This window comes from Parasteatoda tepidariorum, chromosome 3 (genome assembly GCF_982258835.1).
Source record: "Parasteatoda tepidariorum strain Cologne lab strain chromosome 3, Ptep-v5.0, whole genome shotgun sequence".
In the NCBI taxonomy this organism is placed as follows: Eukaryota; Metazoa; Arthropoda; class Arachnida; order Araneae; family Theridiidae; genus Parasteatoda; species Parasteatoda tepidariorum.
The window spans coordinates 18514188-18524308 of record NC_141757.1 but is presented as its reverse complement, the minus strand read 5'-3'; the positions used below and the strand labels follow the sequence as shown (position 1 = coordinate 18524308).

General features: G+C 25.2%; 1 long non-coding RNA gene across 1 annotated transcript; it reads right to left on the bottom strand.

The window, feature by feature from the left end:
• Positions 1 to 1455: 1455 nt before the first annotated feature.
• Positions 1456 to 6652, bottom strand: LOC147813214 (uncharacterized). The gene is made up of 4 exons (XR_015432438.1): positions 5820 to 6652; positions 4226 to 4263; positions 3525 to 3601; positions 1456 to 1567 (listed from the first exon to the last, which is right to left on the bottom strand). It is a non-coding gene; the product is annotated as an uncharacterized LOC147813214 (long non-coding RNA).
• Between the last annotated feature and the right edge of the window lie 3469 nt (positions 6653 to 10121).

Below are 10121 nucleotides of genomic sequence, written 5' to 3'. Positions count from 1 at the left end.
CTCACCTAAAGTGCCATTACGGCGGGCTTTTCATTGCCGTATCGGTTCCGTTAATAAAGTGAAATCTGGGCCAGAATGAGGGCCAGTGCATGGCATTTCAGGCAAAGCGACGGCAATCGTTAAAGGACCGGAACTAGTTTGTTGCCTCTGGATTACTTTGCCATTTTTGCCTGTTAAATACCGGAAAAAAATTTTTTTTTCACAGAATAAAGAGAAAATTGCCGTAAAGGCTTTTATTGTACCTTTATGATGTCTTTTTTGCCTTTTTATCAAAAGCTGAATATGTTCACTGGCACACGTCGTTGCCTCACTTGCCGTTAAGGCACCTTAACTGTTGGCTGATTAGAAAACGTCTATGCCGTTTTCGCCCGTATCGCACCTTTATTTCAGGTGCTTAGGCGAACTTCTTTGCCTTATTTGCCGGCGTACCACCCTTAACTCACCTCAAACTCAGTTTAATAGAAAGTTTTAATGCTGTCCTTGCCGGTATCACACCTTTATATCAGATGTTTAGGCGAACTTCTTTGCCTTATTTGCTGATATACCACCCTTAACTCACCTCACACTTGGTTCAATAGAAAACTTTAATGCCATCCTTGCCGTTATCACACCTTTATGTTAGGTGTATCGGCAATTTTTTTTTTGTCACTTACTTATTTATTAGAGTTCTCCTTAAATTTCAAAGACTTTTTGCTGCATGTTGTTGATAACAATTCTTATTTAAGGAACATAAATTGTTTTCTCTTACTCTGCTGATATCAGCTATAGTAATTTATTGCATTTTAACTTTTTATATTGTAATAAAGCAATAACTGCCATTACATGCAAAAAACTTATGCTAATATAAAAAGCAAACTGTTGGAAAAAATTGCTTAACTTATGGTAAATTATCATCCAATGAATCTTCTTACATAATATAATAGATTTCTTTTTTATTTCATTTTAATCAATTATAAATGCAATAAGTTAAAAGTAGAATCATATAAAAACATTGTGTGTTTAATTGAGTGTTCACATTTTTTTACACATTATGAGGTAAAATTAAATAAAAATTTTATTCTAAGATAAAAACATATTGCGACTTAATGTATAAGTTATTTAAGTTATGAAAAAAAATTAAAATAATTATATATATTAATGTATAAGTTATTTAAGTTATAAAAAAATGAAAATAATTATATATATTAAACCTACAATTAGCTTTTTTTGATAGAAACAAAGCCACAACCCAGTCATTATTTTTGTTTTCAATATTATTCATATTTAATATTGGATAACTTTCTTTCAATATTATTCATATTCAATATTAGATAAATAAGACACATTATAAATATTTTTAAAAATATATATATACTGGGCACCTGTAAATAACACATCAGTTTCTGTGATTTTAAATAAATAAAGCTGGAATTTTAATAAAAATAAAATGCATAAAATTTAAAATAAAACATGACCTTAAGAAAAGAATATTATTTTATTTCAATATAACAAATCAAAATACAAACAAGTACATAACTGTACAATAACTTCTTTATAAGCATTCTCTTTCACAATGAATCTAGTTTTCCTGCAAAAAAGTAACCAATTTATTTTACAACAGATTTATTAAATAATACGTACAGAAACAAAATATCTAATTAATTTTTGACGAATTTTAATTCTGGGTTAAGTTATAATATCAATTAATTCTAACTATTCAAAATACTTTTATTGATCCCAGGGAAATATTCGAAGAAAAATTCTATTCAATAATTTTCAAAAATTTTGTTTTTCTCTTATAAATATAGTACGCTATAGAATTTAATAAAGTTGCTCAAACCACCTGTTTTTTTTATTACTTACAAGCGAGCATTGATTGTCACAAAAATAAATTTAAGCTGATTGTAACAAAAGGTAATAATAGCACAAAATGAATATTCCAGCTCGTAATAAAAAAAAAATGTGTAAAATAGCGGATTCATTTGGATGGAAAAAAATTGCAGCATCAAATATTAAAAGAACTATGAATAATATCCTATGAATTAACGAAACAACCTGGATAAAACTTCTCTTTACAGTATTATGAAACAATTAATTAGTTTATATATAGAGAGAACAATGATTGACTTAAAAAAAATTAAAAGTGGTGACCAAACTTCATTACTTTAAACTCATCTGTTATAAACTGTTAACTTTTAAAATGCTTCCATAAGTTAGAAGACTAATTGAAGCGGTACATATCGCTTAACAATGCTTATATATTGCATTTTGTAACTACAGATCAATCTATTTAATAATTGAACATAAAAATGCATTTTAAATAAAGAATTTGATAGCAAAGCTTTAATATTTTTTAATTTAGAAAGAATACATTCTCACCAAAATAGTTTGTAGCTATTAATATGTGATGTAATGTTAATATTTAAACAAAATTTAACTTTTTTACGATTAAGAACTATGAACGAATTTTTTACTTTAAATTAATATGTGAAAATATTTTAAGTTTATATAAAATTAAATTATTTAATTAAAAGAAATTTTAACCTCAAGGAAATAAACAAACTAAAGGTTTTTAAAAATGCAAAAAATAATAATGTAAAATTTTTTAAAATAGTACGTTTAAAATCTGAAAATATGTTATTTGATTAAAATTTCTAACAATTAAAAGAATATATGATCGTTCAAAATTATACTCCATTAAGTATTAATTACTTAAAAATGATATACCAATTATTATAGAAGAAGTTATTAAGATATGCGATAAAGAGGAATGATTTTCTGAATTTGTAATGAATTTACAAACTAACTAAAGAATATAAATTTTATGCCATCAAGATAGGTTGGTTTAAACTAAACGGTTTTTTAAAATATTAAAATTTTTTTATACATAAAAAATTTTAATTTGAAGAGAACCAGTTGAAAAAAAAAGTTTAAAACCAGTGAAATATATATATATACGTATATATATTAAACATCATAACAGTACATAGCACTTAATAACAGCTATGCAATAATTTTAAGATTTATTTTATAATAAATTTTTACTTTTAAATTTTTAATATTTAAAAATTATGAAAAGAAATTTACTTTAAGATGACATGTAAGCTATGATAAAATCAAATCATTTGACTAAAAAAGAAATTTCTCTCAACAAATACAAGTAATTCTAGTATAGGCATAATTTTTAAAAAAACGAGCTGAAACTTTTTTAAAAAAGTAATAAATTTAGGCGGCTAAAAAGCTAAGAGTTTAGGAAAGTACTTTTGAAAATCAAGAACAGGTATTTTGATTAAAAAATTTCGATTTAAAAAAAAAATATTTCCTTATAAAATTTTTCCTTTAAAATCAAAAAAAATTATTTATTGATAATCTGAAAATATTTTAATACAAATTACAGTCGAAGAAATTATTAAAATTGCAGTTCTACATATAGAATATAAAGTAGATTTTCTAATTTTGCTATGAACTTGTAAAATAGATTCCACAAATTATAGAATATAAAATCGGTGCTACTGAGTTAAAATGTAGTTTTATCATGTTCTTACCTTTTCTGTTGATTCTCGTTCATTCTAATTCTAGTACTCAACCATTCTATTTCATTCACATTCTCAGAATTTCTGGACTTTTCATGAAAGAAAGAAAAATAATTAGAATATGAGCGTGGAAAAAACTGTTATAAATCAACAAAATAAAAACATTAAATTAAAAAAAAAAACTGCTTAGAACTCATTTCTAGACAATAAGTTTATGTTTACCAGCTATCTTGTACATGCACAATGCTTATCGGAAATTATTACTAACTACTGAAGATATTTCTTATAAAATAATTACCATTGGCAAATACTATAGAATATAGTTCAAAATTGAAATGCGAAATTTAGATTATTTTTTTTAGAATTAGGTAAAATTAGATAAGTTATGATAAAATTAAATCATTTGACGAAAAAAATGTTTCCCACCTCAAAAAAAAATCTAGTATATTTAAAATTTTCAATTTTAGTCTAGCATGTGTATGGTATGTTTGTTAGTCTAGTATGTGGTCAACATTTACAAAAGTCAAAAATAAACTTGAAAATTTTTTAGGAAAGTACTTTTGCTAATCAGAAATAAGTATTTTGATTAAAAAATGTTAAGGATTCAAAAAAATATTTTCTTTAAAATTATAAACAATTATTTACTAATAATCATAAAGTATTTCAATAATTCAATAATACTAAGTTAAAATGTAGTTTTAACATGTTCTTACCTTCTTTTCTGTTGACTGCCATTTTCAGTCTCTCCAGACTTTTCATGAAAGAAAAAGAAAACAATAAGAATATAACCATAGAAAAAACAGCAAAAAATCAACAAAGTAAGAACAATGAATTGAGAAAAAAAAAACTGCTTCTAACTATTTACAATACAATATATCTGACAATAAGTTTAATGTTTACCATCTATTTTTAATATGCTCAATGCTTATCGTAAACTAGTATTAACTACTGATGATCTTGCCTTTAAAATAATTACACTAGGCAAATGCTATAAAATATAGTTCAGAATTGAAAGGGTAAATTTAGAGGACAAGTTTATATCTAAAATAAAAAATCGAATTTAAAGTCCTAACTTATTATGCATCTTTTTCAAAAATGGGGTAAAATGTGTGTTTAGATAAATTCTGCCTAATATTTATAATAAAATTACATTATCAAATCAATCAAATATTATAAATGACAATCATTAAGAAAATAGTAATTTATAGTTCTTTTATAACATGACGTAGTATTAAAGTGAAAAATTTTCTTTTTTAAATTTTGTTCTCTAATTCAAATTTAGAAAAGGAATAAGATATGAAAGGAAAAAAAAATCCGGCATAACAGACATAGAAGTCTATTCAAATTATAGATACTAAAATAGTCCAATATATTACTTTTGTCCGGGTTACCCTTAATTTTAGAAATAAAATTCCTTGCCTCTTCCATTATAATTTCAAAAAATATTTAGATTAATTTTTTGCACTACATAGTAATCATCAGAAATATATATATATATTCAACAGTCAATTAAAATCACTTTTTTTTTACGGAAAATATGTCAAGCATAATGCTTTTTTAAAAATAAAATTTCAATAGGTGAAAGTTCAACAGGAAGAGATTTAAAATAAACAACCCTATAAATCTTAAGATAGAGAATAAATTAAGAAAAAGATAAATAGTAAAATTTGCACAAGAACTGGAAAAAGAGCTAGAAACAGAAAACTTAATTCTATGAAGAAAGAAAAAATATTATGCTGCAAATATTTCTATACTTAAAAAGAACTTTGAATTTATTTCTACAAAAAATATTCTTATTTTAAATAATTTTAAAAAATGCAAATATGTTGCAGTAGATTTCTTTTATGGGATAATAAAGTATATGTTTATCTTAATTACTTTTAACCTCATTGGCTACATAGTGTTAACGTGAATTTTAGAGTGAATTATATTTCACGTTTATTGCAAGATTTTTTTCATGTTTTGGCCGAAAATTACATCGTTCCTGACAGTTCCAGCATTTCTGTTTACTTAAAATCAAATTTCCTGTCCCTTTTGTACACAAAGATATGGGCCAAAACAATTTTTTTTACCATTCATTATAAATGTAACGTTCGTTATAAATATAAAGTTTTTCAAAAATATGAAAAAAATTTTAAAAGACATTTTAAGAAAATGCTTTTGCAGATTAAATTATGCGTTATTTATTTAAAAAATTTAAAAATGTTTTAAAAAACATACTTCAATAACAGTAAAGTTATTTCCTAATATTATTAAAAATTTAATCCTAAATTTTACCCTTAATATAAAGATTTGAGATGTTCTTACCTTTTATCTTGACCTTTCTTCCAAAAGATTTTTTCTTCCAAAAGATTTTTCTTACAGTATTTCCATCCGTGCAAAAAAAAAATTAAATAAATAACATTAATAAAAAGCAATTACAAAGCAACAAAAGCAAACTTAGAAAGAGTTTTCCCAGTTAATTTATTCTGAAAAATTAAGAGCTGAAAGCAAGTGTGAGACGAGTTTTAGATTGTTAAACGTTTCTAATTTAAAAAACTCTTATCAAAAAATTATTAAATTTAAATTATACGATAAACTAATAAAAAATTAGAAAATGTTAATACCATTTTTTTTTTTTTTTTTTTTTTTAGTGGTCGGAAACATATTTGAAGAAAACCCTTTAGGTCTGATCAGAAGTTTTATTTGAAACAAAAGGTGAAACGCGCTGTCAATACATGGTCCTGGCAAAAAATGACTACCGATTTTTTTAATAAATTAAATAAGGTAATTAAACTAAGTAAGTAAATTAATTTAAATAATTATTAAATTAAAAACTTTTTAAAAAAATAAAGAAGCATTTGATTTAAATAGCTATAGAAAATCATTTTTCTATTGTTAGGATTAATGGAACTTATAATTCATTTTAAAACTAAAATGGTAACATACACTATATTGGTTTTTAAGGGAAGAAAATAAAACAAGGATTTAAGGGAAACAATTACGCGGATAGGTGATCGGAAACGGGGAAATATAACGATTAAAAAATATAATTACTAAAAACTAAATAAAGAAAATAAAAACAAATTATTTGTGAAAAATTAATAAATAATAGTGTACTGGAAATATAACATGAGCTAAAGAATAAAAGTTTACTTACTTGTCCTTCTTAGGCTGTTGAGTATCGCATTCCTGCAATAAAACAGAAAGGAGACCTCTTTTGAAGTTGACCATTTCCATTATTTATCCCCTTTTTTTCCAAATTTTTTGGCGACCATTGAATCTTTTGGCGTCTGGGGTAAGTGGACCACCTGGTTGAAGAGATTATTTCTTAGAATCGGGGAAGGGGGTTTAAAGTGCTTAGCGTTCGCTTTCCCCTCTCTTTTTCCCTTAACTTGAAGGATTGGAAACAAGGTCACTTAAATGATTCTTTTTAAAAATACGTGTCCTGTGATTTCAGACAGTAAGATGTCCTCAAATTAAGATCAATATTTATTTTTAAATCATTAAAAACAATTTCTGGTGATATAAAGGAAAAATAAATTAAATAACAAAAACATTTAGTTAATTACCAACGATAAATGAACTCTCGAAATTAAATAATTGCATTATGTCAAAACTTATTTGTATGCTTTTTTTTTCAGAAAAACTTTTATACTTCTACACTTGGAAATAATGCTTACATGAATGTTTTGACTTCCTGTGCAGAAAAATAAAATCCTGTTTCTCTATAAGATTAATATGTATTATTAATAAATATTATTAACTCTTTCTGTTAAGGAATTGTTCCATGCGAAAATTAAAAAAAGAAAAACAGGGAGTCTCTGACTCCCCCCGTTTCCGATCACCTATCCGCGTAATTGTTTCCCTTAAATCCTTGTTTTATTTTCTTCCCTTAAAAACCAATATTTTAAACTGAAACGCTGAATATTTTGCTTTTAAAATGTACAAGTGAAGTAGCGTTATGTAAGAATGTTTTGTTAAAATGCTAATCGTAACGACTTCGAGGACTACCTCAACTTGAAAATTATCATCTGCACTTTAAAGAAGATTTGACCTAAGGAATACAGATTGTGTATTACAATAATAAAACAAGAAAAATTGCAGAGAAATTATTTTATTTGTTGACGAGAATTTTAACAGTTTAAACTGAGAATACTTTTTATTGTTAGGTTTATTTATTTTTAAAAAAGTCAATTTAACTGTTAAGATTTATATCCTGCAACATGCAAATCCCTCTCTCTCTCTTTCGCTACTCTTAATTCACAATTCAGTCCGAGCTTACAAAATTAAAAAAAAGACAAAGATCTCCTGACGAAAAAATAAATTTTCTGCAAAAATGAATAAACAGTCAATATTTAAAATATACCTGAAAAAAATCACGAATGAACACTTAAATTAGAAATGACTTTCAAATAAATTGGAATTCGAAAGAAAATTCGTTTTAGGTTTACATATAAAAATGATTTTTTAGCTCATCGAATTTTAACTGCATAATTACATTTAAGTGGAAAATACGAAGAAAACAATTCGGTAAAATTACGGAACTGTATTGACATTTCTGGTTTTAAAAAAAAAATAAAAAATAAAAAAAAATAACTTGGGTAATAAAATTAAAATATATCCTGCATTTAAACCATTTATTTGATAAATTTTCTATTCAAATTGTAAGGGTTTAACAGAAATTCTGGTTTTCACAAATATAGTTCTTATTACCACACATTTAGTAGAAAATACAAAACAGAACAGTTAATTTTATTGAATAAAGGCTTATAAGAAGAAAATGCTCTTTGCTAACATGATTATTTACCATATTTTACCAAAATTTAACAAACATTATAAAATTTCATCTTATTGTCAACCTAAAACATTACCCAAACACTTTGGTAAAAATTATCGAGTTTTTTGGTGTTTCCATAGAGCTAGAATTATGGTAAACTTAGCAATATTTTGGTAGTTTTGATCATACATTTTCTCATCTTACAGATCATCCATATATAGTATTTTTTTTACAAGTATAAGAGTTAATAATACTTATTATCGAATGTTAAATTTTCTCTGTGTTTCTTTCTATAAACCATAGTAATTTCAAATTTTAAAATCTTGTTGTTTTTGCTCAGAAAAACAAAATTTCATTTCTGTAGAGGAATTTTTGTGTCCAGCAGAGCGGCTCGTACGATATTTTTTATCACTGAGTGTAGGAGTTAATAATTCTCAAACAAATTATCGATCATACATTTTCTTCATTCCATCGTAATCCCTGTACACTTCTCTACAGTCCATTGTAATTTGATTTTTCTAAATCTTGCAGTTTTTGCTCTACAAATAAAATACAGATAATAAAACGTAGATTGAAGTTATCAATGGCGCATACGGCAATAATTTAACTCCGTTGGCTACGCCCTAACGAATTTTTAATTTAGAAAGAAACGCATGGTATTGTAACGTATTATTATTTCTCTACTCAAAGAATTAAGGAGTTTTCCTCCCTAAACATTGCCCGTTCATAAATTTTTCTGTATTGGTTCAAAATTAAATGAAAACAGAGTACATTAATTATTTTTTCCTTCTGAACTTTTTTGCTAATTTAAGAAATGAAATACGGTTAGAAGTTTCTGAGTTAACTCATAAATATTAAGACAGTAAAAAATTTAAATGCATGAATTTCAAAAGATCTAATTTTAAATGCATTTGTGTCCAGATGAGAGAAGAATTGAATTTTAATAATTTATGAAGATGCGAAATAAGAAGATTTAACAATTTAGTTACCGTTAATTTTTCTTTTACAGTTTTCTTTTTATATTTTAGCTTTCTTCATTATTGCACGAACCACGAAATATAGTTAATTAAGTAAGTTACCGATTTATTATATCAATTGTTAGAATTATGACAGGTTGTAACTGATTTCTCGCTTTATAATATTTTAATGTTAATTTTAATTTGAATAATGTTAATTTTAAAACACATGAATGAGAATGAATTTGATTTATTTGAATCATTTACAAGCTCTGGACTGTTCAGATACAAGGAGTTTAAAAATCCAAAAAAGTGCAAAGAATTATGATGCTTTGTTGTACTTATAAAGCATAAAAAGCGAGACCCTCTCCATTTTTAACAAGTTATATTACTAATCAAATAAGACCTTGATATTAAATCAAAAAATATTTTTTTTAAAAATTAGAGTTCATTTATATATTTATTTTTCATTTACTTTTCTAATTTCCCACAAATGGTTGAAAGATTTTTGTTAGATACATTTTAGAAACACAATTTTGATCTGTAAATGACTTTTACGGTGTATTGCTTTTCGCAATCTGCGAAATATGAGAATTTTGCGTTTTTCTGTTATATTTTTGCTTATTTATTTTTTTAGGAAAAAAAATAAACAGTTCAATGAAAAACTTATTACGAACAATTGAACATAATAGTGGTCTTATGAAAATGTTAAATAATAATAATCGTCAGCAATATAAGGAAAGAAATTAAAACTGAAATTGATGATAGGGGAGATCGATTCAAAACATAAAAAAATAACAAAATATTGGAAAAGTCTGAAGTTTCTCAAGAACTCTGACCCCCAACAGGGTGGGATGTGAGAAACGCATAACCGGACATCGTTAACTTCTCAAG